This window comes from Stomoxys calcitrans, chromosome 4 (genome assembly GCF_963082655.1).
Source record: "Stomoxys calcitrans chromosome 4, idStoCalc2.1, whole genome shotgun sequence".
Classification (NCBI taxonomy): Eukaryota; Metazoa; Arthropoda; class Insecta; order Diptera; family Muscidae; genus Stomoxys; species Stomoxys calcitrans.
The window spans coordinates 154,168,983-154,187,615 of NC_081555.1; positions in this window are offsets into that span (position 1 = coordinate 154,168,983).

The window sequence follows — 18,633 nt, forward strand, 5'->3', positions numbered from 1 at the left end:
GCTGGGGCGCCCACCGGCACTTTGCACTGAAAATAGATTTCAAATTCGTTCTTTATTCCCAACGGAATTCAAGTTCAGTTCAGGGGGTACCCCAAAACACTTGGCTCCAAAATTGGATATCAAATTTGTTTTCTACTCTCAAATAGCTTTCATTTAAGTCCCATATTGTCATAATGGGTCAAATCACCCATATGACCGATTTTTAGGTGGAAGAGCGCCACCTACACTAAAACGCAAATTTTAATGTCATATTCATAATCTACTCCCTAATACCTTTCAATTGAGTCCCATAGAGCCATAGTCGGTTAATATGCCCACTTGCGGGTATTTGGGGGTGGGCGACCTCCCATTACTTGAACCCAATGTTTTGTGTTATATTTGTAATCTACTACCAAATACTTTTCATTTGAGCCCCATATTGATACGATTATATTGTGCTGCCCAAAAAGTAATTACGGATTTTTTAAAAGAAAGTAAATGCATTTTTAATAAAACTTAGAATGAACTTTAATCAAATATACTTTTTTTTACACTTTTTTTCTAAAGCAAGCTAAAAGTTACAGCTGATAACTGACAGAAGAAAGAATGCAATTACAGAGTCACAAGCTGTGAAAAAATTTGTCATCGCCGACTATATGAAAAATCCGCAATTACTTTTTGGGCAACCCAATAGAATTGAATGCAAATTTTAATGTCATATTCATAATCTACTCCCTAATACCTTTCAATTGAGTCCCATAGAGCCATAGTCGGTTAATATGCCCACTTGCGGGTATTTGGGGGTGGGTGACCACTCATTACTTGGACCTAATGTTTTATGCCATATCTGCAATCTACTACCAAATACTTTTCATTTGAGTCCCATATTGGTATGAACTACGAATATAACTGTTTAGAGGAGTTTTGGGGTTGGGTGGGGGGGCCTGCTGGATACTTGGACCCAAATTTTAATACCATATTCGTGTACTGGTCTCCAATGTCTTTCATTTGATACCCCTATTGTGCCCATCGGACCACTTTCGGATATGGGCGGCGTTTTTGGGGTAAGGGGGAGGATCCGCCTCCACCCAATATCTAAAAATTATATAGCCTATGTTTCCCTCCAGACAAACGTACACAATCTATGAAAATTTTAAGAAAATCTGTTCAGCCAAGTATCATATAGTCATAATGGGTCTAAAGGCGTTTTTGAGATGTGGCGTGGCCCCCCATGCTTCGAACTTATTTTGTATGCCAGATTCGAAATCTGCTCCCGAATAACTTTCATTTGAACCCCATATTGAAATAACCGTCAAATGTGTCTGTTTGGGGGAGTTTTGGGGTTGGGTCTAAAGGCATTTTTGAGATGTGGCGTGGCCCCCCTACTTCCAACTGATTTTGTATGCCAGACTCAAAATCTACTCCCGACTTTCATTTGAGCCCCATATTGAAATTAACGTCAAATTTGGGAGGGTGGGAGGTGAGTTTTGGGGTTGGGGCGGCCCAATGGGTACTTAAACTCAAATTAATACCATATTCGTATTCCACTCTCCAATAACTTTCTTTTGATACCTATATTGTCCCGATCGGTCCACTTTTAATTTTGGGTTGTGTTTTTGGCATAAGAGGGAAGGTACGTCCCCCTTCCCATACCCAAAAATTATATAGTCTATGTTTTCATCCGAACCCCCTACAAAATATGCGAAAATTTCGAGAAAATCGGTTCTGTCGTTTTTCAGTCTATACGGAACAAAAAAAAAAACGGAGTCCCATATATCCGTGATTGGCTAATATGGCCATTTTGGGCATTTTTGTGGGGATGGGGTGACCCCCTATACTTCGACATGAATTTGTATGCCGGATTCATCATCTAATCCTGCATACTTTTCATTTGATACCCATATTGTCCTTATCGGTCCACTTTTTTTTTGGGTGGTGTTTTTGGGAAAACGGTGGAGGGTCCGCCCCTTCCGTTATCAATAAATTATAAAGCCTACTCATACTTCCTGACCATATTCATAATCTATTCCCGAATACTTTTCATTTGAGTCCCTATTTAACTATTTTAAGGGTTTTTGGGGATGGGGCGGCCTCCCAGGTACTTGGGTCCAACTTTTATTATGAATACTCTACTCTTGAATACCTTTCATTTGAATGGCAAATTGTCCCGATAGGTCCACTTTTATGTTTGGGTAGTACTTTTGGGGTAAGGGGAAGGGTCCGCCCCCCTCCCGATATCAAAAAATGATATGGCCTATGTTTCTTTCCAGACCAATCTACACAATCTGTGAACATTTCAAGGTAATCGGTTCCGCCGTTTTTGAGTCTATACGGAATAAACAAACAAAAGGACAAACAAACTTTTAGAAACCGAACACGAATGAAAGAGAGACCGTTTACATGGGAGCTATATCAGGTTATAGACTAAGTTTGTCCGTATTTGATACAGTTGTTGGAAATCATAACAAAATTTCATCAAATCGGACAAAAATTGAGACATGTAAGGGCTCAAAAAGTCAAATCGGGCGATCGGTTTATATGGGAGCTATATCAGGTTATAGACCGATTTGGACCGTACTTGGCACAGTTATTGGAAGTCAAAGAAAAACACCATGTGAAAAATTTCAGCCAGATCGGGAGATCGTTTTATATGGGAGCTATAACTGGTTAAAGACCGATTTAGACCATAGTTAACACAGTTGTAGAAAGTTATTACAGAACACATGCTAAATTTTAGCCAGATCGGAGAAAAATTGCGACTTCCAGGAGCTCAAGAAGTCAAATCGTGAGATCTGGTTATATGGTTGCTATATCTAAATCTGAACCGATATGGCCCATTTGCCATTCCCAACAATCTACATCGATAATAAGTATCTGAGCAAAATTTCAAGAGGCTAGATTTACGCGTTCGACCTCTATCGAGATTTCAACAGACGGACAGATGTAGGGACGGACGGAGGGACGGACGGAGGGACGGACGGAGGGACGGACGGAGGGACGGACGGAGGGACGGACGGAGGGACGGACGGAGGGACGGACGGAGGGACGGACGGACTTGGCTAAATCGATTCAGAACTACAAGACGATCAAAAAAATATATACTTTTTGGGATCTTAGACGAATATTTTGAGGTGTTACAAACGGAATGACTAGATTCGTATATCCCATTCTTATCGTGTTGGGTATAATAAGTAAATGTTTTAGGCGAACTAGGTTTCAAACGATCTACGTGTCAGGAGAGAAAAACCTGCAAGCACCTCTACAGTCTCCTTTACTTTGGAATATAAGAGTGAGCAGTTGTATTGCCTCTGAGAAAAAGTGTATATAGATGACGCGAGAGATATTCCGATATTTACCGCATATGCCCGCCATTTTGCCAAAACCTGCGAGGCCCAGTTGAATATAATGCCTCTGCCCAAATTTTCTGTAACTTACAAAAAAGTACCAATTACATACCTCCTCACTTAGGAGCAGGAGACCATCTTAAACTCCTTCCAATGTATGGGACAAACGGCTAAAAGAACCACTCTACCCCCGATTGGGATCTAAACCTCACACACCACGTTGTTACCATACGGGGCCTAGCCATTATCAGGGTTTTGACACGCATGATACCTGACTAAAATAACCACGGCCACTACCAGTTGTACTCTATGAGAAGAGCAGAAGCCGTCATAACCCAATCTAGTTCCAGCATGCAAAGTATTCCCGATTTCACACCTATATCGATGGATACAAAAAAATTTCTGTGTCATATTGCATCGCGATTGTATGAAAAATGAACTCAAGGGCAAAAGTGCAGTTTGTGGGGAAAATTGCAAAAAAATCCAATTTTTTGCACGGCCACTTAAATTGACCCCAGGAACACGAATGTGGAATCCAATTTTGGGGGGTCGGGCCTGGGGGCCCCAAAACAGACCTTCGCTCTAATCAAGCGAAAGTGTACGGAATATAGGCAACATGGTTCATAAATTAAACGAAATTTTGCGTAGAATACGAAAAACGCATGGCCTTGAGAATTTTGAACCTTTTTTGAAAATTAAAAAAAAAAAAAATTTTACTTGTGAACAAAAATTTACTACTATCGTTGGCGTTATCCAGGGGTGAAAATCAGATTTTAGTCCCTTTTGTGACTTTTATTATCGTGAGTATCCACTAATCTCAGGAACTGGCTATATTTGTATGAGTTACCACTTGTCATTGGTAATACCCTACACCACAATTGTAGTACAGGGTATTATAACTTAGTGAATTAGTTTGTAACACCCAAAAGGAGGAGAGATAGACCCATTGATAAGTATACCGATCGACTCAGAATAATTTTCTGATTCGATTTAGTTATGTCCCCCTGTCTGTCTGTCTGTCCGTGTTAATTTGTGTACAAACTACAGATCGCAATATTTATCCGATCGTCTTCAAATTTAGTATGGGCATGTTTTTCGGCCTAGAGACGAAGCCTAATGAAACTTGAAAAAAACGGTTCAGATTTGGATATAGCTCCCATATATATATTCGTCCGATTTGCTGTAATACTGCAATAAAATGGCCATTTATTAACCGATTCCCTCGAAATTTGGCAGGTTTCTTTATGATTCCCGATATTACGATAGAATTTCATCGAAATCGGTTCAGATTTCGATATAGCTCCCATATATATTTATCATCCTATTTGCTCCTTTAAAGCTGTAGAAGCCGCAATTTTGGTGCGATCTCTACCAAATTTGGCATGAAATGTTCCGTGTGACGTCCCAATATGTGTGCAAAATTTCATCTAAATCGATTTAGATTTAGATACAGCTCCCATATATAACTTTTGTCCGATTTGACCTATAAAGGTAGTAGAAGGCACAATTTTGGTCCGATCTTTACAAAATTTGGCACGAAGTGCTTCTTGTGACGTCCCAATATGTGTGCAAAATTTCATCATAGTCGGTTCAGATTTAGATATAGCTCCCACATATATCTTTCATCCGATATGGCCTTTTAAAGCTGTATTAGCCACAATTTTGGTCCCATCCTTACAAAATTTGGCATAGAGCGTTTTATTCAATGTTCTCATTTGTGTGAAGAGTTCCATAAAAATCGGTTGAGATTTATATATAGCTCCCATATATATTTTTCATCCGATATGGCCTTTTAAGGCTGTGGAAGCCACAATTTTGTTTCGATCTCTACAAAATTTGGCATAGAGCGTTTTATTCAACGTCCTCATATGTGTGCAAAGTTTCATAGAAAATCTGTCGAGATTTGTATATAGCTCCCTTATATATTTTTCATCCGATATGGCCTTTTAAGGCTGTAGAAACCACAATTTTGGTCCGATCTCTACAAAATTTTACATGAGATGGTTTAAATGACATCCCAATACGTGTGAAAAATTTCATCAAACTCGATATACATAAAACTCCCATATATATCTTTTATGCGTTTCGACTTTTAGGGCTGTAGAAGCCACAATTTCCGTACCATCGTAAGAAAATCGTATAAGGTCCTATTCGATATTTCGATAGGTATGCAAAATTAAAGTCTAACTTAGTTTGGATATAAGTGCTATCTATTAAAAGTATTACGTATACTCGTTGGTGTGGGGTATAATATAGTAGGCTCCGCCCGACTTTTGCCTTTCTTTACTGGTTTTTTCATCCTACTGTGTGACGTTATCTCCACCCCAATATTGCTGCCAATAGACCGGCCTCTCGATTTTAGATGACCAGTAAGCGTCAAAACAGGCAAATACGAAATCGAAGGTTGACGAAAGATGGTTGACATATAACCAAGGTGAAGGGTATCCAAAGATGGACTTCGCTGCGTGTTTCCTTGCTTTCCTTTATGTTTTGTAAAGACATTCAAGATTCTTTGCTGTCTGATGCTCTTTTAATTTTGTCAACAAAAACAAAATTCCAATGTCGTTAGAGCTTAACAACTTGGTTTTTATCTATCTCTGGAATACGTTTTTCCTCTCTCTCTTTCTCACTCTCTCTAATGTTTTTGTGTGCGTAACAAAACACTTGACAAAGTAATTAAGAACCACACCATGGCAAACACAATGCAACGACCACAGTTTCAAAAACATTATCCCATACAATGAGACACGCACACATGCACATACATGCAAACCCCCCCCCCCCCCACCCAATGTCACCAAACATGGGACAATGCTTAGGAATATTTGACATGTGTGCTGCTGCGCTATCACCACTAACACAGGGACAATAAAAACCAAAAATAAATATCAACAACTACAATAAAATGCAACAACAATACAAACAACAACAACACCAGCAGCTATACAAAAATAATGCAAACACCACAACAATGCAAAACCCCAAACAAAAAAGTCAAAACCATTTTTGGTTACAATAGAACATGACATGTAATGTTGCGGAATAGAGTGGCGAGATAATGCAATGGAGAGGGAGCGCGAGAGAAAAACATGTGGGAGAGTTTGGACGTGGTGTAAAGTGCAACATGAACGAGTTTTTATTGAAATGCTATGAATTGTGAATTTTCTAAATATGTTATGAAAGACACACATGCTGTGGGTCATAGAGACAACGAGAGCGCCCTACAGAGGAGAGAAGAAAATGACAACACAATTCAAAACTTCAGGAAAATCGTGATCTATGAAACCAGTCTGTAAATGGAGACAAGACGAAATGGATGGTTTTAGCTCCCAAGACGCCTTGATAAGGAAAATGGAGAAAGTTGGGAACCACAACTGTGAGATAGTCAGCTACTTTATTTACCTCGGCACCGCCGTAACCGAAACGAATGACACCAGTTTTGAGATAAAGCGAGGAACTGTACTGGCAAACACATGGTACTTTGGGTTAAGTAGGCGGTTAAGAGACAAGGCCATCTCTCAACAGATGAAGATTGCACTATACAAGATACTGGCACTACCCGTGTTGTTATATGGCTCTGAGGTACATGTGAAAGCTGATGAGGCAGTACTTGGAGTATTTGAGAGAACGATTCTTCTAAAATATATGGACCAGTTTGCGTTAATGGAGAAAATAAGCATCGTATGAACCACGAGGTGTATGAGCTGTATGACGACGATAGCATAGTTGCACAGAATGGATAAAGAAACTCCAGCAAAGAAGTCTTTTGTAAGGCAAACACGGTGGTACACGCAAACCGGGAAGACCAAAAGCCCTATGGAAAGCTCAAGTGGTGGGAAACACCTCAAAACTTGGTGTCAGAGATTTTTGAATGAGCGCAGAAGATCGAGGTGCTTGGAACGCTATTCTATGCTCTGTCAAAGCCAATTAAAGCAAAGCTGGGAAACCAATCAAGAACACACTTTCTGCCTAACTTTGAAAATTGGATTTTTTTTTGTATCCCGGCCGATACGGGACAACTATGAGCACCACCACAGGCTGGAACTTTGAGCTCCGACTTGTGTGGGGTCCATTGTTATCATGGGAAGCTTAGCTGAAAGTTAGCGGGCGCCTCCACAGGTTGCAGATGGTGGAAATATCCGCGGGTCGCGGGCAGTCAGCCATTTTCTAGGGGAGGGTTTCAGTGAGGAGTCAGGTGGCACTGGCTCTTAATTAAATACTGAGTGCCAATGATAGTGGAGATGACAAGGCGAGTTATTGGTGCCTTCAAATAACCAATGGCCAACATCAGCGTCTATTCCCAAGTTAGGGGCGGCTGGAGGCGAGTGTCATATCTTAAAGCAAGCGGCTCGCCACAACGAGGGATACATGTGCCATCCCACAAAACCCATGTGGTTGGGGCGCTGGGCCAGAAACCCGCCCCCGGAAAACTATGAGAACTTCTATGAGAAACAATGGAAAAGTAAAAACGGCGGCTGTCCATTTGTGCCAGAAGCTTGTTGGTAGTAAATGGGGTCTGCGCCCTAGTTTGATGGTACGACCGGTGCGGACCTATGGTTGCCATGTCTGGTGGCCTGTGGCGAAATTAGCATTACATGAAAGGACCTTGAAAAGGTCCTTGAGATTTATAAGAGTAGCTATGGGTACTTTTGCGATCAGGTCCTTGCAGGTATTGCTGGGAATTCAGCCCATTGACCTACATTTTAGGGAATTCGCAAAGAGGAATCTGCTCAGGTTTTTGCAACTTTTAACAGATGAATCGACGATGGATTGTTGTACCGGATGCGGAACCCACTGAGCAGAACTTGATATAGACGTCTTTCATCGTATGGAAAATGATGGCGGTGGTTTTTACGATCATAGCCCACAGTTTGTACTGTCAAGAAGTATTAACCGGTTAGATGTCCTCATATTTAGTGATAGTCTGGCGGCCCTTAAGGCTCTTATGGGTACAAGCAAATGCAAATTTGCCTATGAACAATCCTTTTAAGGAACAGGGGTGAACTTCTCACATGACACTGAGTGCTGTCCGATTCAAGTTTAAGCTGAATTGTAAGGGGCCTCCTTTTGATAGTCTAGCCCGAACAGAGTGCCACAGTGCGATACTTCTTAGGGGCATCACAAATGTCGCCAGCATCGGGAGGGGATAACCACCGCTGAATATTTTTTATGTTCTTGCCAGGATTCGAACACACGTGTTCAGCGTCATAGGCGCACATGCTAACCTCTGCGCTACGGTGGCCTCTGAAGCCTTCTGTTGGGTCCCCGGTCACATAAATGTGCCAGGTAACGAGAAAGCCGAGTTGCTTGCTAAAGAGGGTGCAAATCTTCCCAGGGTTTTGATAACAGAAATTCATCCGCCTCTATAATTCATCTACTATGAGCACCGATTACGTTATAAGGAGAAGTGCTTAACGAAAATGAACTCAACAGCAGGTTTTGAGCATACGAAAAAACTATGGAACAGACGTTCGAATCGTAACATCGATGCAGAGGATCTCATCTACGGTTATTGGAATTATCAAAGGAGGCCACCGTAGCGCAGAGGTTAGCATGTCCACTTATGACGAAGAGCGCGTGGATTCAAATTCTGGCGAGAAGTTCAGAAAAAAATACTGACAACATTTATGAGGTACTGTACCTCTTGGTAGCAACTTCTTCACAAAGAAGAAGAAATATGCTTTAAAATTTGTTGATATCGGAAGGGGGCGGACCCTCCCCTTACCCCAAAAATACCACCCAAAATCACAAGTGGACCGATAAAGACAATATGGATATCAAATGCAAGGTTTTGAAGAGTAGAATACGAATATGGTATTAAAAATTGGTCCAAGTACCCAGTAAGTCGCCCTAAACCCAAAATGGCTTAAAACAGAAAATTTGGTCGTCCATATCAATATGGGGCTTAAATGAAAGTTAGTCGGGAGTAGATTACGAATCTGGCATACAAAATCAGATCGATGTGTAGGGGGTCACTTTACCCCCCTAAAAACTCCACAAGTGGGCATGTGACCCATCATGACTATATGAGACTCAGTTTGTGTGTTTGTTCTGTAGAATCAAAAAAAGGAAACATAGGCTATATAGTTTTTAGATATCGGATGATGGCTGACCCTACCCCTTACACCAAAAACGCCATCCAAAACCAAAAGAGGACTGATGGGCACAATATGGGTATCAATGAAAGGTATTGGAGACTAAGAATATGATATTAAATTTTGAGTCCAAGTACCCAGCGGGCCGCCCCCACCCAAAAACTTCTTTAAACAGAAATATTCGACGTTCCTCTCAATATGGGACTCAAATGAAAAGTATCCGGCAGTAGATTACAAATATAGCATAAAAAATTAGGTCCAAGAAATGAAAGGTCGCCTCACCCCCAAATACCCCTAAATGGGCTTATCAGCCGACCGTGGCCCTATAGGATTCAAATGAAAGATACTTGGGAGTAGTTAAAACATATGACATTCAATTTGCTTTCAAGTCAAGGTGGCTCTTTTCCTCCTGAAAATACATCGAATAGGTTAATTGACCCATATGGCAATGAGGGACTCAAATGAAAGGTATTTGAGAGTAGAAAACGAATTTGATATCCAATTTTGAGGGTACGCTCTAAATCACCCTTAAACTGAACTTCATTTCCGACTATAGCAATATGGAGTTTAAATCAACGGTATTTGGGAGTAAAGAACGAATTTGATATTTATTTTCAGGTGCCGGTGGCCTCTCCAGTCCCAAACACCCTATAAACGGTTCACACTTACCCACCATAACAAAATGGGGTTCAATGTAAAGGGATTTGGGAATGGGCATGAATTTGATATTCATAATTGAATCGAAATGTCTCCCCTAAAAAGCAGTTCTCATTACCCTAATTTGAAAAATACCAGATCTTGGAGATTGGTAATGCGATTAGTTCGAAATTTTTTGCACTCTAACAATCACCAAAAAAAAAAACACGGTTTCTATTGTTGGTGACGGGTGCCGCGGGGACAGCCCAAAACCCTTCAAATGGATATACAGACCAATCACGACAATATAGAGCCATGTGTTTGGGGAGCCGTCCCAACCTAATATACCTCCCTATTATATAAAAGCTAATGGGTTGCCCAAAAAATAATTGCGGATTTTTCATATAGTCGGCGTTGACAAATTTTTTCACAGCTTGTTACTCTGTAATTGCATTCTTTCTTCTGTCAGTTATCAGCTGTTACTTTTAGCTTGCTTTAGAAAAAAAGTGTAAAAAAGTATATTTGCATTTACCTTCTTTTAAAAAATCCGCAATTACTTTTTGGGCAACCTAATATTTGGGGTGGAAATTTATTGATTTTCGGGAAATTTATATTCACTTTCGGGACAGAGACCCTGGGGTCCACCCCATCATCAAACACAACTTATTTATCGATCATTATGGAAAGTAGAGCACGATTCTTATATTTACTTTGATGGCCAAGTGACCATCCCCGAAAGGAAGGCAGTTGGGAGGAGAGTAAAAATTGCCTAAGGAACCGAGCAGGAGCAAACTTTTCATATATCAATGAGTGCTTTGCGATTCAAAATGAGTTTATCAACGATAAGCGGCCTTTTTTATAGCCGAGTCCGTACGGTGTGCCGCAGTGCGACACCTCTTTGGAGAGAATTTTTTACATGACCCTGCATGGTATGGTACCTCGCAAATGTCACCAGCCTTAAGAGGGGATAACCACCGATTTAAATTTTGGATTCGAACGTAGGCGTTCAGCGTCAGGGGCAGACATAGGCTACAGTAGAACGATATCCACATTCAGGGCGAAGTGTCCCCACCCTAAATAGATATTAGAGAGTTAAAGAAGGCGCAGCGGAGCGAGCCCTGTCCAGCTAGTGCTCAAAAAAAATTTAGCTCAAAAGACAAAATGTTAATAAAATTTTCTCCAAAAGCTTAATTTTATCGATTTTTTGCATGAGTTTTAAAATATATTTCTCTTTAGCCAAAATTTGATTTTATTTCAGTTTTCTTTAGTTTTCGTTGATTTGTGTTTTAGTTAAATATCTTGTGTTTAAAGTCCTATGACTCATACCTTGGAAAATTCCTGAAACTCGAATAATTTGAAAAAAAACATCAGAACTCACCTGGAAGTAGAAATAAGAAAATAATATATTAATTACCAAAAAATAGTACAAAAATATTATAATAATCAGGAAAGCTTATAAAAATTCCAACCTTTTACAAATGTGGAAATTTTTAATTTCAATAAATATTTTTCTGTAAGGAAAACTTTGAACCTCATCGAGATTATAAATTTCACAAAAAATATTTACTTAAGCTTTTATCCCAAAGGGAGATCGAGCCTTTTCAGGAGAATTATGAACCTTAATCCCATATACATTGCTTTCCATAGGGTGCCCAAATCCCATACAAACTTTTCCCATAGCATTTAAAGTGGCAGTAGTCTATGGCCATTTATCTAATCCCACATGTGTTGAGTGAACTGAACGGCAAAATGAACAAAAAAGCAAAATGAATGAACATTTCTCGCAAAAACATTCAAAGTGGTAACAAATGCATACACTTGTCGGGAAATTAGTAAAAACACACAAAAAAAGTCCTTTGTGACAAAGCAAAAAAGAAAAACAAAAACACAAAACGATGAACTAGAGACATTTTCACTGACACGGTCACACGCAAAACAACAAAAACTAAAACCCTACAAACAAAAACTCTTAGTTAAAAGAGCAACAATAGTTCCAACAAATTCCTTCAATGTCTCACATGATTGCAATGAAACGTTAAGGGTTTTCTTCTCCCCTTTTTGTTTTGGTTTTAAGTTGTCGTCTGCATGAAGCAAACGCGACGGAGAGAGTGGGAAAGCAAGGCAATGCGAAACAAAATGGAAGTTCATAAAACTTTCATTAAGGACATTCAGTTGATCCGTTTGGTAGCCGTTACATCCGCTCCAGACGTCCATTCATGTGTGTGAATGAACGAGTTTAGCTGGGCACTTGAAAATGAATAACATTGGGGTGTAACGAAAAAAAAGTAAAGATACATAAAAATCCTCCATGAGAAATAAAATTTCAAGAAACTTTCAGGAAAGGCAAATTTTGATGATATTTTAAAGGAAAATTTGAATTTACGATTTGTTGAATAACTGTGCCAACTTTGAGGCAATATTGCTTGGAGGCCAATTCGGCTCATTGCAATATCCCGGCATGAAAACAGTTGTAGCAAAGAGGTGTGAGTCTTACGACCAGTAATGCAAATGCAAATTTTGCCCATGAACATTCCACTAAGGAACAGGGGCAAACTTCTCACATATCAATGAGTGCTGTCCGATTCAAGTTTAAGCTCAATGATAAGGGACCTCCTTTTTATAGCCGAATCCGAACGGCGTGGCGCATTGCGACACCTCTTTGGAGAGAAGTTTATCATGGCATAGTACCTCACAAATGTTGCCAGCATTAGGTGGGGAAAACCACCGCTGAAAAATCTTTTTTGATGGTCTCGCCAGGATTCGAACCCAGGCGTTCAGCGTCATAGGCGGACATGCTAACCCCTGCGCTACGGTGGCCTCTCTTACGACCAGGAAGAAAATATAAAAGCAGCAGGCACCGTTACTGTTTCTGGTAAGTGTTCCCACCGTCCCCTTCAACCTTAGTGTTTACTCGATGTAGTCTTACCAGTGATCCGGATCGGGATCTTCAAACATAACCCTGTCGGAACCATTCTATCTTGCCTCCGTATAATATATGACTAGCCCAACCGGGCCCGCTCCACTGCGCCTTCTTTAACTCTCTAATATCTTTTTAGGGTGGGGACACTTTGCCCTGAATGCGGATATCGAATCCGCGCCATTGTAGCCTATAACGCTGAACGCGTTCGAATCCTGGCGAGAACGTCGAACAAAGCGGTGTTTATCCCTACTTTAGTGCTTTAGGACCTTTCAAATCACTTGACTCCAAAATTGGATATCAAATTCGTTTTCTACTCTCAAACACGCTCGGTACTTGGACCCTAATTTTAATATCGTATTCATATTCGTGCCCATCGGACCACTTTAGGATATGGGAGGCTTTTTTGGATTAAGTGGAGGGTCCGTCTCCACCCGATATCCAAAAATTGGTTCAGCCAAGTATCACATAGTCATAATGCATCTAATGGCGTTTTTGAGGGTTGACGTGACCCCCAATACTTCGATCTGATTTTGTATGCCAGATTCGAAATCTACCCCCGAAAACCTTTCATTGGAGTCCCATATTGAAATGAACGTCCAATATGTCTGTTTGAGAAAGTTTTGGGGTTGGGGCGGCCCCATGGGTATTTAGACTCAAATTTTAATACCATATTCGTATTCTACTCTCCAATACCTTTCATTTGGTACCTATATTGTCCCGATCGGTCCACTTTTGATTTTGGTTTGTGTTTTTGGCATAAGGGGGAGGGTCCTTCACCCTTACGATACAGAAAAATTATATAGCCTATGTTTCCTTCCAGACCAACCTACACAATATGGGAAAATTATGAGAAAATCGGTTCTGCCGTTTTTCAATCTGTAGAGAACAAACAATCTGAGTCCCATATATCCGTGATTGGTCAATGTGACCATTTTGAGCATTTTTGTGGGGGTGGGGTGACCCCCCATACTTCAACATCAATTTTTTTGACAGATTCGTTATCTACTCCTGCATACTTTTCATTTGCTACCCATATTGTCCTTATCGGTCCACTTTAGATTTTGTGTGGTGTTTTTTGGGTAACGGTGGAGGGTACGCCCCCTTCCGTTATCAATAAATTATAGAGCCTATTTCTATTTCATGACCCTATTCGTAATCTACTCCCGATCATGATCGTCCAAACAAGTAAAAAGGCATTAAATTCGGCCGGGCCGAACTTTGGATACCCACCACCTCGGATTTGTATGTAAACCCCCTTTCGTTACAATCCGGTGAATATTGCATACCTTATGTCCCATAGCAGTTACATCGAAATATGTTCCGATTTGGACCAATTGTGTATAACAAAACATTGGTCTTTTTAGTAGCTAGGCCAAATTGAAGAAGGACGTCTAAGGGCCTAACACAACTCACTGTCCCAAATTTCGGCGACATCGGACAATAAATGCATCTTTCATGGCCCAAAAACCTAAAACCGAAGGGTCGGTCTATATGGCAGCTATACCGATCAGGGCAAAATTGAAGAAGGATGTCGAAGGGCCTAATATATTGGGTTGCCCAAAAAGTAATTGCGGATTTTTCATATAGTCGGCGTTGACAAATTTTTTCACAGCTTGTGACTTTGTAATTACATTCTTCCTTCTGTCAGTTATCAGCTGTTACTTTTAGCTTGCTTTAGAAAAAAAGTGTAAAAAAAGTATATTTGATTAAAGTTCATTCTAAGTTTTATTAAAAATGCATTTACTTTCTTTTAAAAAATCCGCAATTACTTTTTGGGCAACCCAATAACTCACCGTCCCAAATTTCGGTGACATGGTTATTGTCCCATGTCACCGAAATTTGGGCCCAAACAGTTATATCCAAATCTGGACCTATCTGAGCCAAATTGCAGAAGTATATCGAGTGGCCTAACACAAGTCATTGCTCAAAATTTCAGCAAAATCGGATAATAAATGTGCCTTTTATGGGCCTAAGACCCTAAATCGGACGATCGGTCTCTATGGCAGCTGTATCCAAATCTGGACCGATCTGGGTAAAATTGAAGAAGGATGTCGAAGGGCCTAACATAACTCACTGTCCTAAATTTCGGCGATATTGAACAATAAATGTGCCTTTTATGGCCCAAAACCTTAAATCGATAAATCGGTCTATATGACAGCTTTATCCAAATCTAGACCGATCTGGTCCAAATTGCAAAAGTATATCCAGTGGCCTAACACAAGTCACTGCCCCAAATATCAGCAAAATCGGATAACAATTGTGGCTTTTATGGGCCTAAGACCCTAAATCGGCCGATCTGTCTCTATGGCAGCTACATCCAAATCTGGACCGATCTGGGCCAAATTGCAGAAGTATATAAAGTTGCCTTACACAAGTCACTGCCCCAAATTTCAGCGAAATCGGATAATAAATGCGCTTTTTATGGGCTCAAAACCTTAAATCGAGAGATCGGTCTATATGGCAGCTACATCCAAATCTGGAACGATATGGGCCAAATTTAAGAAAATTTTCGAAGAGCGCAGTTCAACTCATTGTCCCGAATTTCGACTATATCGGACACTAAATGCGCTTTTTATGGCCCCAAAACCCAAAACCGAGAGATCGGTCTATATGGCAGCTATATTCAAATCTTCACCGATCTGTGCCATAATGCAGAAGTATGACAAGGGGCTTAACTTAACTCACTGTCCCAAATTTCGGAGACATCGGACAATAAATGCGCCTTTTATGGGCTTAAGACCCTAAATTGGAGTATCGGTCTATATGGCAGCTATATTCAAATCCAAACCGATCTGAGCCAAATTGACAAAGAAAGTCGAAGGGGCTAGCACAACTCACTGTCCCAAATTTTGGCCAAATCGGAAAATAAATGTGGCTTTTATGGGCCTAAGACCCTAAATCGGAGGATCGGTCTATATGGCAGCTATATCCAAATCCGGATCGATCTGGGCCAAATTGACGGAGGATATCGAAGGGCCTACCACAACTCACTGTACCAAATTTCAGAACAATCGGATAATAAATGTGGCTTTTATGTTTAGCCCCTCCACATATTTCAGCAATTTGGTCTAGATCGATGAAGATTTGCATATAGCTGCCATATAGACCGATATCTCGAAGTCTTGGCCCCAAAAAATGCGCATATATAATCCGATTTAACCGAAATTTGACACATTGACTTATGTTAGGCTTTTCAACATCCATGTTGTATGGTTGCCCAAAAAGTGATTGCGGATTTTTCATATAGTTGGCGTTGACAAATTTTTTCACAGCTTGTGACTCTGTATTTGCATTCTTTCTTCTGTCAGTTATCTACTGTTAGTTTTAGCTTGCTTTAGAACAAAAGTGTAAAAAAAGTATATTTGATTGAAGTTCATTCTAAGTTTTATTAAAAATGCATTTAAGTTCTTTTAAAAAATCCGCAATTACTTTTTGGGCAACCCAATAAATAGTTTAGATCGGTTTATTTTTAAATATAGCTACTAAAAAGACCGATATTTTGTTATACACAATTGACCGATGGCTTGTACTTATTAGTAGTTGGTCCAAATCGGATCATATTTTGATATAACTGCTATGGGACATAAGGTATGCAATTTTCACCGGATTTTGATGGAAGGAGGTTTACATAGGTGGTCGGTATCCAAAGATAGGTCCGCCTTTTTACTTGTTGATGCTTATTTTTCAAATTTGTCTTCCATGAGCTAATTTGTGCTTGTGTCCAAACTTTTGTCTTCTGTGTCTTCCTTTGTCTGTCCATCTAACCTTCAGTCAGTTTTTCTCTTCACATACTGTTGAAATCAAGATACAATTCGCAGTTATTTGCGGCTTGACATCCAATTTTGCATTTCCCTTTTGTCTTCGTTACATCCCAATACCCCAACTATTTAAAATGACCATCTTTACGTGTTCAAGTGACCTTTTTCTGGCTTTAAGCGGATCTTTTACTGTTGTGTTAAGCTGGCCGGCATACTGTTTTTTTTTCCTTTTCATGCTGGCTCTTAATGAAGATATCGCTTTATTGTCCCCTTTATCTCCACAGTGTATGTCTGTGCTACAAAATACAAATGTGTTCATTGTTGAAAGGATTTTTTTGTGTGAGAGAGAGAGAGAGAGACAAACAAAAACTAGACGCCTTTTATCGATGGGAGGGATAAGTTTAGTACTGCGACATATAAACGCAACAATAACAACAAGAAACTGAAGACCATTATCAGGGAACCATTATCGTGAAAAGTGCACACATGAATGCTGCTTTTTGGCGCTTCTTTCATATATAAATGAGCGGTTCTAAATTTTCGTTTTTTTTTTATATCTGGCATATTGCCCAATTTATTGTTCCAGAAAAATGTCAGAGATTTCAACTCTAACCCATCTCTGAGTTTCACAGAAAAATATCCTTAAATCCTAATGATGATATAGAGTTTAAGTTACTTTCTCCTTTAGTTCTTTTATTTTGGCTCTCTGTGACATATCTAATCTAAATATTTGCCAAAATTTACAAAATTGACATGGTTTAGAATATTGTGACATATGAAATCCCAGGATCAAAATATTATACATTTTTATTTCTTATGGAAATATTGTCAAAATTTATGAATTTAATTTTTTATTAACTTTGCCAAAAAAGAAAGAAATCTCAAAGATTGCAAAGTGGCTTTAGTCTTTCAAATACCTTTGTTTTGCAAATATTGCTGAGACATGTGTAATCCTTAAGGGATTTAAAAACGAAATGTTGGGAAACTTTTAAATTTTAATATGGCAAATTATCAAAAAAAAATATGCCAAGGATTTTATCCTAGATAACAAACTTAAAAAAAAAATATGCAACCATACAATTCAACAAAGGATTTGTTATGGAATTTATTATTGGAATTTTATACTCAAACAAAATGTGCCAAAGGGAAGATAAGGTAAATGAATATCAAACCGTTTGCTTTGTATAGGCAAATTGTGCTTTGCTTTGTGGTACAAGGGAGCGTATGAGTGTTGATGTCAATTTAGTTGCTTGCATACATCATACGCACCCTGTACCATACGATTTAAATGAGACAATACACTAACCACGAAGGGAGTAGAAAGACACCCAAAACAAGAGTTGTCTTAGAAAAAATCTAATTCGAGTTAGGTAAGCCAGGTATTGATGACGGCTTTTAAAGCATAAATGAAACCAGTAAGGAAAGGCAAAAGTCGGGCGGTGCCGACTTTATAATACCCTACCCAGGGCCAAGTGTCTGGGGGACCGCCTCACCCCCGAAGACACTCTCAAATTTGATATCATGAGAATATCGTTCAGCCCCATATCCTCATGATGTCTGATTTAAGGGTGTCTTCGGGGGTGAGGCGGTCCCCCAGACACTTGGCCCTGAAAAAAATAACAGCATCGTACTCTTCTTTCAAATACCATTTTAATCCCCATATTGCCATTGGATTTGAGGGGGACTTTACAGGATGAGGCGTCCCCCAAACACATGATCCCCAAATTGGTTATCAAATTCGTTTTCTAATCTCAAATACCTTTCATGTGAGGCACATATTTGCATGATCGAAAAGTGTTTACCCTTTGGGGGGTGTTTTGGGGAAGGGGTGATGCCCTAAATACATGGTCCTACATTTGGGGCCTTTATTTGAGCCCCATATTGCGATGGTCAGTAAAAAA